This window comes from Mus musculus, chromosome 17, assembly GCF_000001635.26.
Source record: "Mus musculus strain C57BL/6J chromosome 17, GRCm38.p6 C57BL/6J".
In the NCBI taxonomy this organism is placed as follows: domain Eukaryota; kingdom Metazoa; phylum Chordata; class Mammalia; order Rodentia; family Muridae; genus Mus; species Mus musculus.
The window spans coordinates 7,557,550-7,579,663 of record NC_000083.6 but is presented as its reverse complement, the minus strand read 5'-3'; the positions used below and the strand labels follow the sequence as shown (position 1 = coordinate 7,579,663).

At 44.9% G+C, this 22,114-nt stretch overlaps 1 long non-coding RNA gene across 2 annotated transcripts; it reads right to left on the bottom strand.

Annotated features, from left to right (window-relative positions):
* Window positions 1-1,274: 1,274 nt before the first annotated feature.
* On the bottom strand, window positions 1,275-3,517 carry Gm33086 (predicted gene, 33086). Of its 2 annotated transcripts, none has more exons than NR_169091.1 (2): window positions 3,323-3,517; window positions 1,275-1,460 (listed from the first exon to the last, which is right to left on the bottom strand). It is a non-coding gene; the product is annotated as a predicted gene, 33086 (long non-coding RNA). The 2 variants fall into 2 exon arrangements; NR_169092.1 differs by having other exon boundaries at window positions 3,334-3,517.
* Between the last annotated feature and the right edge of the window lie 18,597 nt (window positions 3,518-22,114).

The following is a 22,114-nucleotide window of genomic DNA, read 5'->3' as shown; positions in this document are numbered from 1 at the left end:
AGCCAACGATCTTCAACCATCCACTTTAACCTGTATCCTGTATCCACAAGCTTATATGCACACACACACACACACACACACACACACACACACGCAGAGAGACAGAGAGAGAGAGGAGTGGCGAATACCCCTTTGGACCCTCTCACTCTATCACAACTTCACACGGGTCTTACCCTTGTCTTTTGATCTCCACAAGAACACTAGATGGCTGAGGAGGAGCTTGTGGGGTTCCTGGGGACTGTGACTGTCCTCATGGCTTCAGCAGGTCTCCTTGGATATGGCACCCCCATGTGTCCTGCCTGCCTTTGTCCTCACAATTTGGGGCTCTTGCATCCCACACCTGGTAATGCTCTTTCCTCGTGACCCTGCTTCACCCATACCTGTTGCTGAGTCCAGTTCAAGGACAGCTCATACATTCATGCTGCCAAGTGTGACTCAGAAAGACCTCCGCACAGCACGTGACTAACGGAACTGGCAGGGTTTGGAGAACAATGCTCTGTAAGGCAGTCTGCAGATATAAAGCCTGCACTTCCTCTCAAATCTCAACATGAGGCAATGTCCACACCACATGCCCATCCCCTTGTCCTCCACATTCTGCCTACATCTTTTACTGACAGCCTACTATGTACCAGGTATCTGCTGAACATCTGGATGCACCAAGACAATGCATGAGAGATCCAGGACAATGTTCAGACCACTACCTGAACCCAGGGCCAAGTTGATCCTGAATAGGTCAGCTCTTGCCACATGTTCATACTAACCTGCCCCTGCCCCTTCAACAAAGAGATCACACGGGTTTTGCATCTGTTTCTGGGCGACTTTAAAACAGATGAGAGCTCTGCCGTACCCTTTAGAATGCACAGAAGTCAGAGTTCACACTCTACTGATGCCTGGACTTGGCAACAATCATGGCTGGTAGCTAGTGAGATGGGCACCACGGTACCTACTCACAGACTTTGACATCACCCAGCCCTTACCCTGTCTCTTTCTTTCCCAGGTGTGGGAGGGGTAATATGGCTATAGGTGTGTCTGTGTATATTCATAAGTACACACCAGGACTCGGTAGACCTCGGCATTGCTATGGCCGACTTGCCCTGCCTGCCCTACAACCAGGCAAGAACACTTCTACCTTGAACCCCAAGCTCAGGCCCACAATTCACTACAGAAAATACTGGAGCCTTGCCAACCCCAGAAATCCTCTAGCCATCTAAACCATGCCTCAATGACCAAGATGGTTTTCAGTTCTTAGAATAGGAGGCTATTTCTGAAGAAACTTGGCCCAAACATTTCCAATTTTATCAACAGATAGAGCTATTCTGGAAATTGATCAGCTTCTCGGTCATGGGGTGCAGAAAAGATGAACGATCTGTGCTGGCCCTGCCCAGCGTGAGCTCACAGGAAGAAGCTTAGGGAATGACACAACCTCGGCCTTCATGAGATAACTGCGTATTTTCTTCATACTGAAAAAGAAGAAGAAGAAAAGAGGAATATGGCTGGGGCTGACCTCGGGGCTCGGACTCTGGCACTCATAGCTAGTGTGTTCTGTAAAGTTGAGTATGTAGGCTCTGGGGTATATCAATCAACGTCTTGTGAGCCTGATTTTCAGCCAGTGATGACAAAGGAGAGAAGACACAATGACTGAAGATGAGGCAAAAAATAATAATGTTCTATGAGGTAGCAAGTCCATTTGGGAAAGGGCGACACACCCATGGGAGCAGGTTTTTCCCGGGAGCAGGACCTAGACAAACCAGAGTGAACCCTACACTCCAATCCATAGCCATGGTGAGACACTCCAGCCACCAGCCCTGACCTCTAAAGGTCAAGAGGTTGAAATACTGAGAACAGAAGGTCATGGTGGACCCTGGAAGGCTTTCTGCACCATGATAACAAAACCTGCTGATGCAAGGAGGACTGTAAAAGCCCACTGCAATTCATGATTCACAGTGAAAAGTTAACTTCTCAGTCATTAAAGTTATCCCCCAATCATTGGCAAGAGCATGCTTTGCAGAAAATGCCAGGGGAAAGCCTTGATAGAGACTGAAGGGAGAATCACAGCCATTGCAGGGTGGGCTGAGAAGAGCCCTACCACGAGTGATCTTCTTCTGTGCCCACTAAGGGCAGGAAACTCTCCATCCATGCCTGACCTGCCTTAAAGGCCTCAGAGCCAGGGAGAGACGGCCCCTCTGGGACACATGCCCAGAGTCCTGGATGAAGTCATCTCTGTGTGCTGTTATTCTAGTTTTTAAAGGAAAAATTCCCTCTCAGACCAGGGACCGCTGCCAAATTGCTAGGTTACCACAAGTGTGTTTGTAGTCATATTTACAAACTCCATTTATCTCCTGTCCCTGTGTTCATCACCAGAAACCATCTTGGTTCATGTCCCAGGACCTGGTTTTCAGATCAGACAGCCCGAGGCTGACTTAAAATCCACTCCTGTCTGGGAGCTGCACAGTAATAAGGATGTCTCCCTATCGTGGCCACCATCATTTTCAGTAGCTAAACTAGCTACTGAAAGCCATACTTCCATCTTCTCATTCCCCACATTGTGCCAATACCCTTTGACTGAGTACATACCATGTGCCAGGGCTCTGGTGAGCATTTGATGCAATGATTCTATGCATTTCAACGTATGTTATCCTCAATATAAGTCTATGGAAAAGATGTGAATGTCCTCATCAGCTGAAGGAGCAAATAGACTCACAGAGCACTTTAAGTAGCATGTTGAGGACCTGGGGAGATGGCCCCACTAGTTAAAATGCTTTCTGAACAATTGTGGAAACCTGATGCCAATCCCCAGTGCCCAAGTAAAAAAAGTACACACAAGGCACACACCTTAAAAGACCAGCACTGGGGAGGTGGAGACAGGAGGATTCCTCGGGCTCACTGGCCAGCCAGTCTACCTACACTAGCAAGCTCCAGGTTGAGTGAAGAAGCCTATCTCAAAAACTTAAGGTGAAGAGTGATTGAGGAAGGCATCTTTCATGAGCATCTGGCCACCACGTGCACACAAATACACATACAAATATATCTACACACACATAGACAAGAACACACACACACACACACACATATAGTCTGATTCCAAAATCTCATGCTAATCACACCAATCAACCCTCACAGCCCAGGAATGAACTAGTTACATCACAGGTTCAATGCTGCGTTTGATGACAGGATCAAGATAGACACAGGGAACCACAGGGCACACACAGGTGCCGACCTCTCCTGCACTGAACAAACAATGTCCTCAATTTGTCTCCTTGACCTTGAAGTCCCCTACACGATCAAGGCTACATCTCCCAAGTGCCGAGAGCTTAAGACCCACCTTGAACTCACCACAGTGAATGAAAGAAAACCAGTTCCCATTCTGATCTACATGGACACAAGAGTTTAGGACTTGCCATGCAGTTGTGAGTTTGTGCCTGGTGGGAAGAAGGGATTGGCAATACTAATGGAAACCATTGAAGGCAGCAATCTGGGATCCTAAAGGCCTCTAAGATTTCCTCCTCCATCTGTCACTGAAGTCTCGCTATAGGTCTTTCCTTTTCTCCTGCCCGTGTTCTATATGTACTTATGACCTCACAGTATCAGCTCTGCCAGCAGCCAGGAGCATCTCCACGGACCCATGTCCTGGTGCAGGCTCTGGTGGACCACCCACGGTAATGTTGACACTGCATTAAGCCATAGAAAGGAAACAACCTGCTCCCAAGAAGATAATGCAGAAATACACCTAAATAAAGGAAATAAGCCACTAGATGCTCAAATTCAAACCCCTTTCTTAGGTTCAGAGATGGTACTGAGAAAGGCCCATGTCCCAGGTGACAGTGTCAATTACACATATATGCCGAGTGGAGAGGAATAAGGGCCAGGGAGGCTGCAGTAGGGGCTGTGATCCAAAGCAATCCACAGATGCATCACTAAGAAGGTGAAGGAAATAGGAGAGAAGGCAGAAGGAACAACCTGAGGCAGGAGTATACATGACATGCCCAATGCCCCAAGTGTGGTGTTGGAACTACCCCTCCGTGCACACAATGCTCTGGAATCGAGATAGCAAACAGCTGGGGTGTTATGCAGTCAGGCCAAGCTACATCTGAAACCTTGTTCTTCCACATGCATGCAAAATCCTTCATCTGTCTTGAGTTTCCCCAGCCCTCTAAACAGGAAGCTATGATACATGCAGTCTATAGCAGAGCTAAACAGAGAAAATGGAATTTACCTACAGCACTTGGAGGAGAAGAGACTCCGTTTCTCCAGTATCCTGTAGCCTAAGCAGAAGAGCCCCTGGCTTTCTGTGGCCATACACATGTGCACACTTTCTTCCAGAGCTAATATGACAGCAACATCACCTGACACCAGAGAAAAGACATTGCCAGCTGTCTCATTGAGACATCTAGGATCTGATGAGATTGGACTCAGTTCCTGCCCTACTCACCACAGAAAGCCATGGGCAAGGCAGAGAACTCAGGTGAGTTAGCTCATAGTAATGGTGTGGGATTCGAGAGAAGGTCCCTGCAGAGAGCAGACCCATCTGCCAGCCCTGGCTCCTTTTGTATTCTTCCTGCCCTGGAAACCCGTGAACAAGCTGTGCAAAAAGCAGCCACCACCAAGGCCAGAGTCCTAGCCAGAACCTACAGAGAAGAACCTGAGGTTCTTTAGCTATAGGAGGTGAGGAGGGGGAGTGGATGATGTGCAAAGGGCTGACTGCCAGCTGAATGCAGGCCTGGACCAGCTTACCATGCCTGTGGTGGGGATGCTCAGAAAGACAGAGCTCTGAATGAAAAGGGTGGAGAGGAGACAAAATAAAACACAATAAAGTAAAAATAAAACAACCTCATTACCAGCTCAGCTAAAGGCCAACCCCATTTGTGGCCAACTAGGACTCTTCTAATTTGGTCGGCATGTCTTATTTTAAACTCATTGAACAGTTTATTTCCAGACTAGCCCAGGGCTGTGTCTACACAGTCAGAGATTCACAGAAATTCTGAGGTGGAGGAACATTTGAGGTCACTCTGACCAACTTCCTATTTTCTGGGACTTTCTGAGGCCTGGAGGTTGGAGGACAGTTGAAGACCACTTCTGCCAGTGTAGAGATGGAATTAACACGCCTTTGCTGCCTTGTAATCTAAATTTCTCCTGCTTCCCAGAGATACAAGAATCTACGCCTGAGTCAGGCAGGCCAGACAGCTGAGTGCGGTGAGGAGTTTGACACCAAGCGTGATGGCCTGAGTTGGATCCCCAGGACCCACAGGATAGAAGAATGAACCAACTCTCACAAGTTATCCTCTGACCTCCACACACATGTACATTCACATATACATGCATGAAATAAATAATAGATATATAGATGATAGATGCATAGATGGATAGAGAGAGAGAGATACATAGATATACAGATACATAGATACATATATAGATACATAGAACATAGATACATAGATATGTATATAGATACATAGACACATAGATACATATATATACATAGATATATAGATACATAGATATGTATATAGATACAAAGATAGATAGACACATAGGTACATACAAACATACATAAATACATGATAGGTAGGTAGATAGACGATAGATAGATAGATAGATAGATAGATAGATAGATAGATAGATGCAGTAAAAAAGGGAAAGTGTCTATGACTAAATACCACTGGTATGTTTGTGCTAAATACAGTGTGCCATGGGGACAAATGTCTGTAAATATCTCACTCTCCTCTGCTTTCCTAATAATGGCTTCTTTATCTGTTTCCACAGTCATACCCTTGGATATTCTTTTTAAGGCCTTTTATTCTCCTCTCATAAAAGAATCCCATTTATTTGTAGATGCCTCTTCCGCCTCGGAAAGTGTCTACTGCCAATCAGTCTCTGACCTTAGGGTACATGGTAACACCCAGGACAGCAGCTGGCAAGCTAGTGACCATGCAATGTGACGTCCTTTTTATGCTGAACACAAGGGAGAGCTGATTTGAAAGAACAATTATGGCTACACACTCTTTGTTAGTCTCCATCGCTCATTCTTTAAGAATGGTGTTGGGCAATATCTTCTAGGCTAAGTGGCCTGTGACTGAACTCTTGGCATCCTCCTCCCAGCGTTCCCACATGTATTCAATTTTCTGCTCTGGTAACTAATCTTATGCGATATGGTAAAGCAAGCATAATCCATCCAAAGAGAGATTGGAGGACTCAACGTTCTACAAGAGCTCCCAAGATGCACCCAATCACCGGGTCTCCATCCCTCGGGAGGAGGCTGTGAGCAGTACCACAAAGCAGGCACAGCACAAGTCCCTAAGAACCTGAATCTGTGCCATTCTATTTATTCTGAAGACCCAGAGAAAGCTCAGTGAACTCAGCAAAGACAGAGAACAGAGAAGGTTCCACAGAGGCTCTCTAGAAGGATGCTGGAAGAGGTACTTGCCAAGCAAGGAGTAGGGAGTGGGCATGCAGACAGGAGTAACCCTAAAGGCAGCAGTGTAAGCAAGAGTCAGCATACGGCGTGTATGGACATGTGCAGGCTTTAGTAGAGACAGAACATAAAACCCTAAGATGTGAAGATGAAGGAGATGAAGCTGAATGGGCAGACACAGGCTGGACTGGACAGATCATCATCTACCAAACAGAGCAACTTGAACCTGGAGGACAGGTCTTAACTAACCTCACCCTGAGTTCTGGAAAAGGAATTCACTGAATCCCCTGAGTCTGCCTCAGAATCCATGTATTTTTTCCAAAATAAATGTTTCAAAGACACAATGACTCCCAAAAGTTTCAGATCAACCTCCAGAGGGTACGAAAATCCACTGGGTTTTTACTTCCTTCCCATGAATTAAGCTTTAAGACCCATGGTATTTATGTTTTCTTGTTTTAAAAAAATGATAAGAAATATTTTTAAAACATGCTCAGGCTTGTGGGGTAGGTCAAGTATATATAGAAATAGATACCAACGAGGCATGGTGGTAGACATACCTTTAATTCCAGCCCTTGGGAGGCAGAGACAGGTGGATCTCTGTAAGTTCTGAGCCAACCATGGCTACACAGTAAGACCCTGTCACAAAAGATGGGGGAGGGTAAAAATAGCTACTCACAATTACTCAGATGAATACTAGGACAGAAATAAGATCACTGAAGGAAAAAGAAATGCAGCCAGAGACTGTGGCCCCTCACCCCAAGACCAGCATCTAGAGGTAGAAGAAGAGTGAACATATGAAGATGATGAAGGAGGAAGTGGTCCGGGGAGTTGAAGGGATCAAAAGTCCAAATTAGATGCTGAGAAGGATGGGGTCACAGACCAAATGCTGTCAAGAAAGAAACCCAGGGAGATCTTAGAACCACTAATTGGGCTTTGTGACAATGAGGTTACTGGCCACCTTGGCTGGAATAGCAGTGTCTAGGCCAGCAGGAAGAACGGTTACGGGTCTATTTGCAAAGCGTTGAAGAAAAGCCAATGAGTGTGATAAGCAAGAAATCGTCATGGATGCAGCAGAAACATGAGGGATGCGTTTTGTCTTGCTTCAGTACAGAAAAACCATGAGCCTATTGGTAGGCAGAGAACAGACAAGCAAGTGGGGGCTGCAGGTCACAGAAAGAAGAGATGATGGGAAAAACTATACCTGTGAGGAGATAGTGCATGTGGCACAGAGGTTAGCTGTCCCTGGGGACTGATGTGTTTCTGAACCACATAGGGTTTTACCATGATGTTGCCAACACTAACAATTGATGGAGCTGGGAGGAAGAGGTGAAGCTACAACTGCCCTACATTTCAGAGTGAGGCATGGTGGCATTGAGGGCTCATCGTCCCCCAGAAGAGGACATCTAGCCCCTACTTTCTGCGGTTTTGAAAGCAAGCACCTCTGTTGCTCATGGTAGGCTCTCAGGGGCTGCAGTTGGCTGATAACAGCACACTCTTGCATCCAATGCTGAGTTATTTGAGGCTCAGGGCTGATGCCCAGAGAACATATCCAGATGTGTCTGCCAAAGGTCAGCCTGAGAGCTAATGTTTCATTTCTTCATCATTGGTCAGGAGTAAAGAGCGGACACACCCATTGGCTTGGTACATGACATTGGGTGGAGCAGAGGAGCTCACATCTTGGAAAGGAGAGGCATAACTGAGTGACTTGAATGAATTAGACAAGTGGATCAAAGGGAAAGGGAAGAAAAGAAGATAAAATTTGCCAGGAATGAGGTAAAAAATGAGAATTACATAGGCACAGAGGCTGAAGACTCAAGATCTCGCTCAACCTTGAGAAATGCAGCCATGAAAACAGCTTCTCTCCAAAGCCAGGGGAGTGTGTGTCCATTGCCACACTCCCAGATGTGTCACTTGTCACATTCGATCTGAAGGAAGTCTTTGTGTGTTTAAAATAAAAGTCAGGAAAGATAAAATAGGGAAAGTGGACGGAAAATGTTGCCTATTTAAAAAGGACCAGAACAGGAAAACAAAGGCCCCTGGGAGATTCTATGGGCATCCCAGAACTTTTTAATGAGTAACAGTGTCCAAATGTGGCCAAAAAGTTAAGAAATTGAAGAAGATATTAGAAGATGGAAAGATCTCCAATGTTCCTGGATCAATAAGATTAATAGAGTAAAAATGTCCATCCTACCAAAAGCAATCTACAGATTCAAAACAATTTTCATAAGAATTCCAATACAATTCTTCACAGAATTTAGGACAACTTTTTTTTGTTATTATTATATTTTTTATTAGGTATTTTCTTCATTTACATTTCAAATGCTATCCCAAAAGTCCCCCATACCCTCCCCCCCACTCCCCTACCCATCCACTCCCACTTCTTGGCCCTGGCGTTCCCTGCACTGGGGCATATAAAGTTTGCAATACCAAGGGGCCTCTCTTCCCAATGATGGCCGACTAGGCCATCTTCTGCTACATATGCAGGTAGAGACACGAGCTCTAGGGGTACTGGTTAGTTCATATTGTTGTTCCACCTATAGGGTTGCAGACCCCTTCAGCTCCTTGGGTACTTTCTCTAGCTCCTCCGTTGGGGGCCCTGTGTTCCATCCAATAGCTGACTGTGAGCATCTACTTCTGTGTTTGCCAGGCACCGGCACAGCCTCACAAGAGACAGCTATATCAGGGTCCTTTCAGCAAAATCTTGCTGGCGTATGCGATGGTGTCTGCATTTGGAAGCTGATTATGGGATGGATCCCCAGGTGCGGCAGTCTCTAGATGGTTAGGACAACTTTTAACTTCATATGGAAAAACACAAATACCCAAGATAGCTGAAACAATTCTGCATGATTAAAAAATGACCGGAGGTATTCCCATTGCTGATCTTAAATTACAGTGAGTGATAACCTCCCTCTAACCCCTTGGCTAATACACTCAAGTATAAAAAGTAATTTTAAGAGAAAGCATGGTATTGGCACAAAAGCAGGCATGTTGATCAGTGGAACAGAGCTGAACACTCAGAAATAAGTCCACGCACCTGATTCTTTTTTAATGAAGAAGTCAGAAATACACATTGGAAAAAAGACAGCATCTTCAACAAATGGTGCTGCTTAAACTGGATGTCTGCATATAGAAGAACAAAAACAGACCCATACTTACCACCCTGAACAAAACTCAACTCCAAATGGATCAAAGACCTTAACATAAGACCATATATACTGAATCTGATAGAAGTAAGGAATAGTCTCGAACTCAGCACAGGAAAAGACTTTCTGAACAGAACAGAACACAGGCAGTAAGATCAATAAATAATAAGCTGGACCTCATAAGACTGAAAAGCTTCTGTGTGGCAAAGGGTAGGCTCACTCGGACAAAACAGCAGGCTACAGGATGGGGTGTCTACCAACTACACATTCAATAGAGAGTTAATATCCAAAATACGTAAAGAACTCAAAAAACTGGGCATCAGGATAACAAATAATCCAATTTTAAAATGGGGTACAAATCTAAACGGAGAATTCTCAAAAGACGAAATTTCAATATCCTGAGAAACACTTAAAGAAATGTTCAACATTATGGAATTCAAATCAAAACTACTTTGAGATTCCATCTTACATCAGTCAGAATGCCAAAAGTCAATAAAAACAAGTGACAGCTTATGATGTCGAGGATGTGGAGGAAGGGGAACACTCATCCATTGCTGGCTGGAGTGTGAACTTGTATGGACACCATGGAAGTCAGTGCGGTGGCCCCCCGTATGGGGATCCACCTATTTAAAGTTCCAGCTATTCTACTCTTGGGCATTAACCCAAGGGACACTTTGTCCTACCACAGAGACACTTGTTCAACCATGTTCATTGCTGCTCTCTATATAGTAGCCAGATATCAGAAACAGCCTAGATGTCTGTCAATAGATGCATGGATAAAGAAAATATGGTGCATTTACACAATGGAATATTATTTAGGAGTTAAGAAATGAAATTATGAAATTTTCAGAATAAAAGTGAATAGAACTAGAAAAAAATCATCCTAAGTGACATGACTCAGACCTAGGAAGATAAATACAATATGCGCTGGCTTATGTGCGTGTGTGATGGTGTGAATAAAAATGGCACATGTAGGCCCTTATGGAGTGGCACTATTAGGAGGTATGGCCTTATTGGAAGACCTGTAGCTTTGTTGGAAGAAGTGTGTCACTAGGGGATGGACTTTTGGGTCTCAGAAGCTCAAGCCTAGCCAGGCTGTCACTGTCCTTTCCTGCTGCCTGCACAGGCAGATCATTCTCTAGCACCATCTCTGCCTGGCCTGCAGGCTGCCGTGCGTCCCGCCATGATGATAAACCTGAAACTGTACGCCAGCCCCAGTTAAATGCTTTTCTTCATAGAGTTACCGTGGTCACGGTGTCTCTTCACAGCAATAGAACCCTAAGATAATGTGGGTGCTCGCTGTTAAGTCATTGATAAGCAGATTACAATCCATAGAACCACGGAGTTTGGGTAGAGAGGAAGGGACTAGGGGTAAGTGATAGATCTCCCTAGAAAGGGGAAGTAGAAGAGGTAGTTATGGGCTGACAGAGGTGGGGGTGGACACTGGAACAGGAGGATGGAACAAGGAAGAGGAAGGAGGGGTGAGGGAGGGAACTCAGGGAGGGACAGCTAAAACTAAGGCACATTGGGGGAGGGCGTGTCATATGGACACCTAACACAGTAGAAGCTTCCTAAAATGTATACATCTTGAAGGAAATCTAAATGAAATTGCCAAATAAGAGAGACAGCCCCAACTAGACATCTTTCATTATCAACTAAAGTTTCTAGTACCAGAGTAGGTTACATTTAATCAAGTTCTTGACCAAAGGGGTTCCATAGAAACCCCTAAACAACCAAAGTCACCGTCAAAGTTATTGGTGCCTCTCCACAAACTGACGGTAAGGCCCTATTGCTGAAAATAACACTCAAGTTCAAGGCCAGCCTGAACTCTAGTCTAAAGGAATATGTTTCTGACAAATACATTAGAGATTAATATTTAAGATGATTAAAAAATACAGTTCTTTTCATTTTACTCTAGATTTGTGGAATCAAAGCAGTCAAAGAGATGCTTTATCTAATCTGAAAGAGAGGGAGAGGAGCTCTTCCACTTTGATTCTTTGTTATCTGAAGTTCTCAAGAGACGAGCATACCAAATTTTAGGACCAGATAAGAAAGCTTAATCTCATTTTAAAAGAATGAAGAATCAAAAATAGAGCTAAAGGAGAGGTCTAGAGTTTAACGGCCTTGAATTTTAGACAACAACAATATAACCAAAATGAGTGAGCAGAGACTGGTGCACCCAGGAAGCAGAGTGCTGCCCAGCATGCAATGAAGCCCCAGGCTCAAATCTCAGTACTGGGAAAGAATAGAGGCTTGACTGTGAAAGAGGTACAGAGGATCTGATTGGTCGAAGGCCTTCTGCATAGGCTGGAACTTAGCCTGGTACTGCAAAGCCAGACAAAACCCATGGCTGGGGAGGCCATAGAGGGGAACCTCCGTAGTCAAGTAGTCAAACTGCCTTCCGAATATTTATGTTCGCACCTTTAGATTTGTGCTGTTCTCGACCTCGACCTAAGAGGCTTCTTTCTGTAGTGGGCAGCACTGAAGGCGGACTCGGGACCGGTCAAAAGCTCTGAGACTCATTGACCAGACTCAGCTATAGATGGAACAACCATGTCGGTCTCCACTAAGCACTACCCAGGGAATGCTGGGGAAGAAAGGATGACAAGGTCAGAGCGAGAGAACGGAGAGCTGTGAGGCACTGTCCTCTGAACACGAATGGCTGATGCACACATGAACACACAACAACTGTGGTTACCTGCACAGAACCTTCATAAGATCAAGTCTGTAAAATTCCCAGCAGGGGTGGAGAAGGGCTCCTAAGGCCCCCACGCCCAAGAAGCCATCAGCATCTGACGGGTGCTAACGGGGAGAGAGCAACTTTCCTTAGGAATGTGGCCACTGATAGGTTTCTCAGGCCTCAGTGGAATGACCCAACACCAAGGTGCTTATGGGTAGCACGGTCGGGACTCAGCAGGCTTAGGGGGATGAGAGGCATGAACTTGTGAGTTCAAAGCTGGAGGGAAGCAGAGAGGGAATATGACCAAGATTTAGTTGTACATATGTGGAATAAATATTTTTAATTAAAATGTTTTATAAGATAACGTTTGCCATATAAAGCCCTCACTTTCTATTTACCATGTTAGCATAGCCTTGCTGTTATTTTTTGTTTTGTTTTGTTCCTACTTCCTCCTTTCTCCTCCCCCTTTTCTCCCCCTCCCCCTCCCCCACCAAAGGAAAATGAACTTACAGTTTGGTTAAATCGACCTGGCATTACGCTGTAATCTTGACTTTAATCAGATTTTTTTCTTCCTTCTCCTTTTTTGTTTTGTTGGGTTCTTCCTTTCCTTTTATTGTTTTATTTTATTTTGAAATGGGATATCACTATGTAGCCCAGGCTGGTCTGGTACTTTCTATGCCGCTCAAGCTAACCTCAAACTTGAAGCAATCCTCCTGCCTTAGTCTGAGTGTTGAGATTGCAGGTGTAAACCACCCCCACACAAGCAGCTTTATCAACATGAGCTCATACCTCTGTGCAAAACAATTAATTTTCTTGAATAGTTAAAAGAGGGAGGGAAAGAAACATTTTCTTTCTAATGCATGCCTTAATTAAAAGAAGTTGGGGAAAGGAAGGTTAATCAGAAATGAACCCATCTAAAATTCTCATTATCTGGAAATGGCCAAAATTGCCAAGCAGCTCATTTATGTAAAACTGGGGGGTCTCTGGCAAGAATGACTGGCTAGTCTTAGCTTTGAAGTCACGGGTTTATCTTTTTTATATAAATTCCTCATCTTTGGCTTTCAGCGCTGTTGCCAGATTCCACGAGAAGATAAGTTGCTAAGAACAGCAAGCAGTTCTGGGGTTTAGCAAAAACCTCCCAGCTTCCTTCCCACCGTGAGATCCTGGGGCCCCCAACAGACATTAAAATGTCCTAACTGTCCTTCCCCGTGCAGCCTGTTATCCGCACAACCTCCTGTCTACATGGACATCACTCTTCTACAGTGAGGATGGCTGGCTCCCCAGGAAACTCAAGGGACCCAAGCCTTGGTCTTTTGTGTCTCCATTCCTGCATCTTGTGCTGCTTTGAGTCAAAGTCAGTGAGGAAAAATCTCTTTGTGGTATGAAGTTTGCAGAATGGTGGCCACCGCACCCCAAGCAGTAGACATGGATTTCCCACAGAGGAACACCTCACCTCCTTGAAGCTTGTATATCAGAAAGAGGAAAGGGAAAAACAGGGTGGGCGGGGAGAGCCTCTTTGGAATGTGCAGGGCTCCCTGTCACTGATCCTGACACTCCAAAACACTCAGTTCAATTCAGCCTGCCTCCTGAGCAACAAATGTCCTCAGCTACTTAAAAATACTGGGGTGTTCATCCCTTTGTTTCATCACTAGATAAAAAACTACAACTGCTTTCATTATCAAGTATCTTAAATATACTCACACCTGGAATGACTAATACCACAGACACATACGGACCTCTCATCTGGATGTTTTAAGCACAGAGGACACAAAAACATATGGGCTGGTAATGTCCCCAATCAGCTCTGAACCCAATGGCCTCTGACTCACTCCCATACCTACACCACTTGGTCATGAGTCTGCATCATGGATACTGGCTGATGTATAACAGAGGCTGTGAAACACTGTGCTGTCCTCAATGAGAGTTTTTCATACTCAAAATACATGGTGGAACATGGGTCCGGAGGAAGTGCTTTCTGTTGGTAGATGTATATCATACATCTTACCATGTTTGCAGTCACCATTATCCTACCTTAGAACTGGAAGAAATACAAAGGATCCATTCAACTCAACCTTCTCACCTTACAGGTAGGAAAAATTGTCTCTAAAGGACTAAGCAATGTGCCCAAGTTCCCACAATTCTCCCTCAAAGCAAGGCTGCAAGCTACTTCTCTAGCGACACACAGCTAAGGCTTTTTCTATCATGACATATTGCTTTCATGAGAAATGAAGTGAAACCTGTGTGTCCTCACTTCACCCATCAGCCGGAGCTAATGGAAAAGCAGACGTGGTTCTTGGTACCTGCTTATCAAGTTCACTTCCTTTGACTGGGTTTCCAGGACTCCTGCTCTCTCCTCTGTAGCTTCCCTCCCACTCCAGTATTTGCCCCATTTTCCCATACACTGCCACACTGAGCCTCATTCTCTCCCCACTTAGCTGTATCTGGCTCATCTGATCAAAGTACTGGGCTGTCTAGTACCCCTTCCATGGCCTCAAATCCCACCATATGAACAGAACTGCCTGCCCATGCCTCCCACACCTGCCCCACATCACTGACCAAGATTCCTCCAGTAGCTACTGCAATCATCACATGGCATTGTACAAGATAGAAGGAACACAGAAAGAAAATAGGGGCCACCTGCATGGCTCAGCAGGCAAAGGTGTTTGCTGCCAAGACTGATGATCTGAGTTTGATACCTGGAACCCTCGTGGTGGAAGGAGAGTTCTAACTCCTAAAAGTTGTTCTCTGACCTCCACAGGTATGCCATGGCATGTGTGTGTGTGTGTGTGTGTGTGTGTGTGTGTGTGTGTACACGCAACACACACACACAAGTGCCTAGACACACATATAAATAAAGAACTATATTTAAAGGTTTTTAAAGAAAGGGGAACTAAAGAAAGAACAAAAGCATACAAAATCCTCAAACAACAATCTAACCCTGAAAAGCGTCAATCGAACTACAATTAACACTCTTCCTTTGAAGGAGCTACCAAGCGACTAAATCTTCAGTCAAGGCAGTGGAATCAAATCCAGAGACATTGAGAAGGCTGCCACACCCACATTTTTTATGTCAGGGAGAAAGCAAGGCATCTGGACTTCTAATTACTTACAGCCTCAATATTCCACATGAATCCAACTCATACTTCCCAGATGCCTCCCTGAGAGGCCAGGCTCTGGTTTCACAGGCACCATGCCACCTCAGAATGGTGTCTGCATCTAGACTCCGTGAAACTGGGGAGTCTTCGAATGGTTTCTGCCTGTGGCCTTCGGGTCTTCACGATCAGACCTTCTGGGAGTGCTCCAGGGAGACCTAGTTCTTACAATTTTGGAAACTGCCTAGTTGGACCCTAGGGCCAGAAGAAATTAATGCACTAGAATTAAACTTTTTTTTTCTTTTAAAATTCTAAGGTGTGATAATTTCTGAATCACTTTCCTGTAGAGCTGGGCTTACTATCATTCCCAGCAGGGTTTTCATACAGAATTCCTCAGCAGGAAACTTCTTTTCTTCCCTTTGTCTTGGTTCTTGATCCCTGGGATTTGGAGATAGATGATAGATAGATAGATAGATAGATAGATAGATAGATAGATAGATAGATGATAGATAGATAGATAGATAGATAGATAGATAGATAGATAGATAGGTGATAGATAGATGATAGATAGATAGATAGATAGATAGATAGATAGATGATAGATAGATGATAGATAGATAGATAGATAGATAGATAGATAGATAGATAGATAGATAGATAGATCCTCCTGAATGTTGAGTCCCGGAATAATATTAGGAATGTGCTTGTGTGCAACTCCTTCTGATACATAAGACAGATACCCAGAGAGATTAATTAACAAATTAGCTAATGGGTTAGGTACCCATTTGTTCTGTCCACAGAAGTTTAAGCCCCACTGAGTTCGCGGAAGGCAATTTTCTTTCTCAGCTCAACCCCTTACCTAGAGACCACAGAACCATCTTTAAAATAGACTTGCTGTTCTCTGCTATGTAAACTGCCCGCAGCTTACATGAACCGGGTACTCCTGAAAGGCTGGCTGGGGTTGAAAGAGACTAGATGGCGAGAAAAGAATGAGGCCGAGACAAATTTTTCTCTGATCAAGGCTCCTTAAAGTTTACTTAGAGTCTAAGCTTATATATGGGGGTAGGCCCATCCCCCGCCACCACCACCAATCCATCCAGGTGCCTGGATCCAGCGAAGACGTGTGGATTGTCTCAAAGGTGTCTCAGCAGGCAGCAGGATCCCAGCTAAGCACAGTGGCAGTTGACACAACAAAAGAAGCCAGCCAAGTCGGAAAGCTACACCGCAGGTGGTCCCACCTCAGTGGTGACAATGTCTGCACTAGCTAGTCCGATACAGGCTGGGGGAGGCTACACTGCTAAGCTATAAAGAAGACATGCTTGCATGCCCAGTCAGCCTGACTCACCTTCCAGATCCACATCTGACGGGTGCGGCCTATCACACAGCATTTCTGTGAGCTTGTCCCAGAACGTCTCTTCCCTTGCTTTTCCCCCCAACCCCAACCTCATTTCTATTTTTTCCCCAGACCTTTAGACACTCACTAGAGCCTCATCTAAACTTTACTTGGGGGTTCCAAAGCTTGGGCTGCCTATCATGGATTATATGTCCTCCAAAGTACCTCAGATCCAGAGTCACCAAGACTGATGCCACCTAGCCCCAGTGACAAAAAAAATCATGTCACGGAAGGACATATCACAGCTGAGCTGATGGCCATAGTTTCTGCATGAGAAACAAATTGGATAAATGTGTTTTGTTGCTCAGTTTCTCCAGTGACAGCTCTGACACTTGTCAGAAAGCGCATCTTCAGAATCTATTCCTGAGCAAGTGAGTGAAATCCAAGGCTACCCAAAATGAGTTTGTTGCGCTCTGGTATGAAAAGTGTGCACTTAGAAGAAGTGACAGGATTCACAAAAGAGAAATTTTGTTTTCGAAGTCACTAAAAACCTGCTATGCACAAGCTTTTCTGTAAGTTATAAGGCTTTATGACTTCCTGGTACATAAATTTCATCCAGTAATGATAGGTTTTATAATGATTAAGGGGGATGGGATGATGAGAGGGCTCAGCAGGTAAGAGCACTGACTGCTCTTCCGAAGGTCCTGAGTTCAAATCCCAGCAACCACATGGTGGCTCATAACCACCCGTAATGCGATCTGGCGCCCTCTTCTGGCGCATCTGAAGACAGCTACAGTGTACTTTTGTATAATAATAAATAAATCTTTTTAAAAGGGGGGGGGATGGGGATGGTGGGATAGCCTAGAGTTAGAAGCAAGAAAGATGTCTTCATCATCAGTTCAGGGCATTGGTCACACACTTCCCTGCTTGTGTGATCTGTAAAATAAGTGTCGCATTCATTAAATTAATATTCTATAAAGTTTCACAGGAGGGAGGTTAGTTAAGATGACTTTCTTTATTCTGAGCCGATGGCAAAGGAACAGCAAACTTTTAGATGCTATAGTCACTGCATTATCCCTAAGAAAGCAAGGTGAGCGGCTGAAGCTTGGAGGGTTTCCAGTGATGTGCCCAAGGTTTTTGGATTTGGAGTTTGCTCCAAGTAACTGACACACAAGGTTCCAGGAGGGGTCTTACTAGAGGAGATGTTAGATATGACTAAAGGCAGACCACACGCAAACACTCCCATGTCTCCAACAAGTCTGTCTGGCTGTGTCCCTGGGGTGACAGTCTCAAGTGGGGACGCTTGGTTGTAAATCCTCCCTTGCAATAGCAGCGCCTTTCAGATGAATTCAGCATCTGGCTTACAATTAGAAACAGCTCGAGCAGATCATTGTCTTTGCTGATGGACATCCAAACACCCTCTCAGATCTGCCCTGGGACCCACACGCTCTGAGACCTCATGAATTGGCGTGAAGTCCTCAGCTACAATGGAAGAATTTTGGTGTTTCTAGGAGCCCCCCACCCCCCAGCCCTGAGGCCTCCCTTTTGTTCAGTTGGTTTCTGGTCTGACCCTGTCAAAGCTAGAAGGTGATCCTCAGGCCTTGCTGTGGCAGAAACAAACTCATTTAGCACCTTGACACTGGGTAACTCATCAATGTAAGGTGCAACTCTGGTGGGCTCAGTTTCCATGGACACTGGCTCTAGACCGCCCCTAACCAATTCAATCATTTGTTACTTTTCTCTTATGTGTCTTTGTGTCATGTACATTATTTTTTTAAGATCTATTTTGTATGTGTGTGTGGGAGTATTTGTCTGCATGTATGTATGTGTACCACATGCGTACAATGCTCACTGAATCCAGAAGAGGGTGTCAGATTCCCTAAAACTGGAGCAACAGGAGGTGTCTGGGCTGCTATGTGGGTGCTAGAAACTGATCCCAGGTTCACTGCAAGAGTAACCAGTGCCTGTATGTAGAGAGTGGTTCTGATGCTTGGATCAGGAATCTGTGTGTAAACGCTGAAGGTCCTGTTTCCCAATTAGTTCTTGACTGATGAATAATGATGCTAGTGGCCAGTGGCTCAAGGAAAGAGGTGAGACTTCTAGGTTCTCACAGGCAGGCTAGGAGATTCAGAGGAGGAAATGTTTCAGAGGGAGAGAGAGACACCAGCAGTGTGAGATCTCGGGTGAAGTGACCATTGGCCACTTCCCCGACTGGGCCAGGGATAGCAGATTAGAAAGGCAAATAAAATGAGGGCAGATTTAGAGGTATTGAGCTGGGAGTAAAGGTAAGGGCACATTGACAGCAGGAAGATTAGAAGTACCTGGCCATTGATCTAAAAATTATTAAAAATAAGTTTGTGTGTGTGTGTGTGTGTGTGTGTGTGTGTGTGTGTGTGTGTGTCTTTCATCCATGCACAGATCCAAGGGAAACAGGGTGGTAGTTGGTAGCGCGGTCCCGATCCACCATGGAGCTTAAAGTGGGGTAGTAGACACTACATGCTAAACCTTTAACTACTGAGGTATTTCTCCAGCCTCAATAATACATGTGAATTTTTGAAACAAAAAAAAAATGTATAAAGCATAAAAAAGAAGATAAGCCGGGCGTGGTGCCATACGCCTTTAATCTCAGCACTCGGGAGGCAGAGGCAGGTGGATTTCTGAATTCGAGGCCAGCTTGGTCTACAAAGTGAGTTCCAGGACAGCCAGGTCTATACAGAGAAACCCTGTCTCGAAAATAAACAAACAAACAAGCCTCCTGTTAAATAGACCAAAATAAAGTTGATGTCAAAGTCTCCTGTGAAGATTCTTCTGGGGCCACCAGAGTGCCTGGTGTGGCTCAGACAGCCAGTTGCTGAACAGCCCAGCCCTGGGATTGGCTTCAAAGCCCAACACTCCAGGAGAGGGCTACCCTCATTACCTGCCTTATCTGGTCCTTTCTGGCCCACTCTCATATATATTCTTGGTGTCAAGTCCTGAGTCAGCCTGAAACACTCACTCACCTACCCGGTAGTAGCTCTGCCCAACCCACCAGCTATCACGAGACACTCATCAGGATGCTCTCTCCTCCCCACATCTCTATACTTTATACGATTCTTACTTTAACCTCCTTCTTACAGATTCTATTCAGTTCCATCAGTACCAGTCTTTATGAAATCAACTTTAGAAACATCAATGTGTCCCTAAGCTACCTAGACCACACTATGTGACCATCATAAGTGACCAGTAAAGACATTTGTTTAATCAACCACATGAAATTAAATCTTATTAGCTTGGTAAGATGTAGGAGGAAGCATGTGGGGGGGTTACTGAAATTAAACCAATGATATGGGGAGAATTGACTGGAAGAGAATGCATAAGCATGAACTCTGTGCTTCACTGTGATAGGCCCACGGGCTGGGAATCACTCGGGGCCACCTAGGCTCTGTCTCATGCTGCCCACGCTCCTGGATCTTTTGTCCTTTGACACAGGATGAATTAGACCAGCTAAGGATGCTACCATCTGATGACAGAGCATTTTCAAAAAGAATTAACAATATAACAAACTAAAATCTTAAAAGCTGAGGGGAAAGGTGTATATAACAGCCAGGAAAGAAAAATCCTGCCAATTCTATGCGATTCCTAGAGGCGAGAGGTTTCGGTGAGTCTCAGAAGGAAGGCAGGGTGGAAGGCAAAGTCAATTAGATATACTAGCATCTCAAAGAGGACTGGAGAGAGCTAACAGACCACAGTAAAGCAAGTGGCATTGGTTTGTTAAGAAGAGCTGAGTATGTATGGCAGGTGATAGGAAGGAGGAGGGAAGTATAGCAGCCAATGAGGTGAGCCCAACATGCTTGGCAGCCAATAAGGAGAGTTCAACATGCTGAATACTTTAAGGAAGTGATGGAGGACAATGGAAATAGAGTTGCTGGGCCAGGCAGTCAGGCCTAGCTCTTCCTCTGAGAAGCACTCGCCAACATGAGGATTCAGATGCCCAAGTGAGTTTCCTCTGTTAAATGGGAGCCACCAAGGTCATTGCCAAGGATGAGAAAGTTATGGGAAGGGTTAGGAGTTGAGAAGAGGAGAGAAGATGTATGATAAACACTGAAAAGTGTGATGATTTGTGAAATAAAGACAAGTCAGCCAGGAGGTGGTGGCGCACACCTTTACTCCCAGCGCTCAGAAGGCAGAGGCAGGCGAATCTCTGAGTTTGAGACCAGCCTAAACTACAAAGCAAGTTCCAGGACAGCCAGGGATATACAATGAAACCCTGTCTTGAAAACAAAAATGAACAAAACAAAAAGGAGAAATGAAGGGGCATAGAGTGTTGGTGAAGAGATCAGGAAACCTTTCCTCTGATGTTCTGTCTTAGGGCTTTACCGCTGTGAACAGACACCATTACCAAGGCAATTCTTATAAGGACAACATTTAGTCGGGGCTGGCTTACAGGTTCAGAGGGTCAGTCTCTTATCATCAAGGTGGGAGCATGGCAGCATTCTAAGCAGGCATGGTACAGGAAGAGCTGAGAGCTCTACTCATCTTCATCTGAAGGCTGCTAGAGGAAGACTGACTTCCAGACAGCTAGGGTGAGGGTCTTATAGCCCATGTCCACAGTGACACACCTACTCCAACAAGGCCACATCTCCTAATAGTGCCACTCCCTGGGTCGAGCATATACAAACCATCACATGCTCCCACACCTGGAAAAGGCTGAAGGAGGGGCACACAGGAACATTGTGATGTGGGTATGGACAAGAGGACAAAGCCAGGATAGCACTGAGTGACCACAGCCTAAGGGCTACAGGACCCCATTCTAGACGACTTAAGCAATGTCTTCATTCGTATCTGCTCTGCATCATTAGTGATAGGGTGGAGTGAGCAGGAAGATCATACAGCTTGGGCTGCAATGCCTTTGAAGTCTGTTTTAGGATCTGGGTGCTGGCATGCCTGATTCAATTTTGCCCTGTGCTGCCAACACCATGGGATAAAATAGGAGAACATGCTTGTCATGCAAAGAGCCATTAGCACAGAGTCTTGTTCTGTCAGTTGTGTGGCAGCATTCAAGTTTCCACGGCCTAGTTCATGATCAGTTAAGGAGGCACAAGACCAAATTACATAGTTCTGAAGGAGATATAAACATACACACATAAACAGTATCTCTGTGAGGCATAGCATTTGGCAAGTTCATTCTAAACAATTCACACTTGTCTTCCACCAGAACACAACCCTTAAGCAGCTCAGTCCAAATGTGTGTACCTAAGCTTTGTGTATGTTGCCGCTGACAGGAGCATAGTCTATTCTTTGCATTCTGGTGTTTGGGTTTCCTCAGACTGTGTTTATTATATAAAATATTTTAGGGTTCCCAGAAGTGATGAAATTGAAGTGATTCATTTATGTATTAAAAATAGATGGCTTTCTGTGTAGTTCAGCAATGGAGGCATGCTGACCAATATGTCATTGAAATGGCTATCAAAGTTAGCC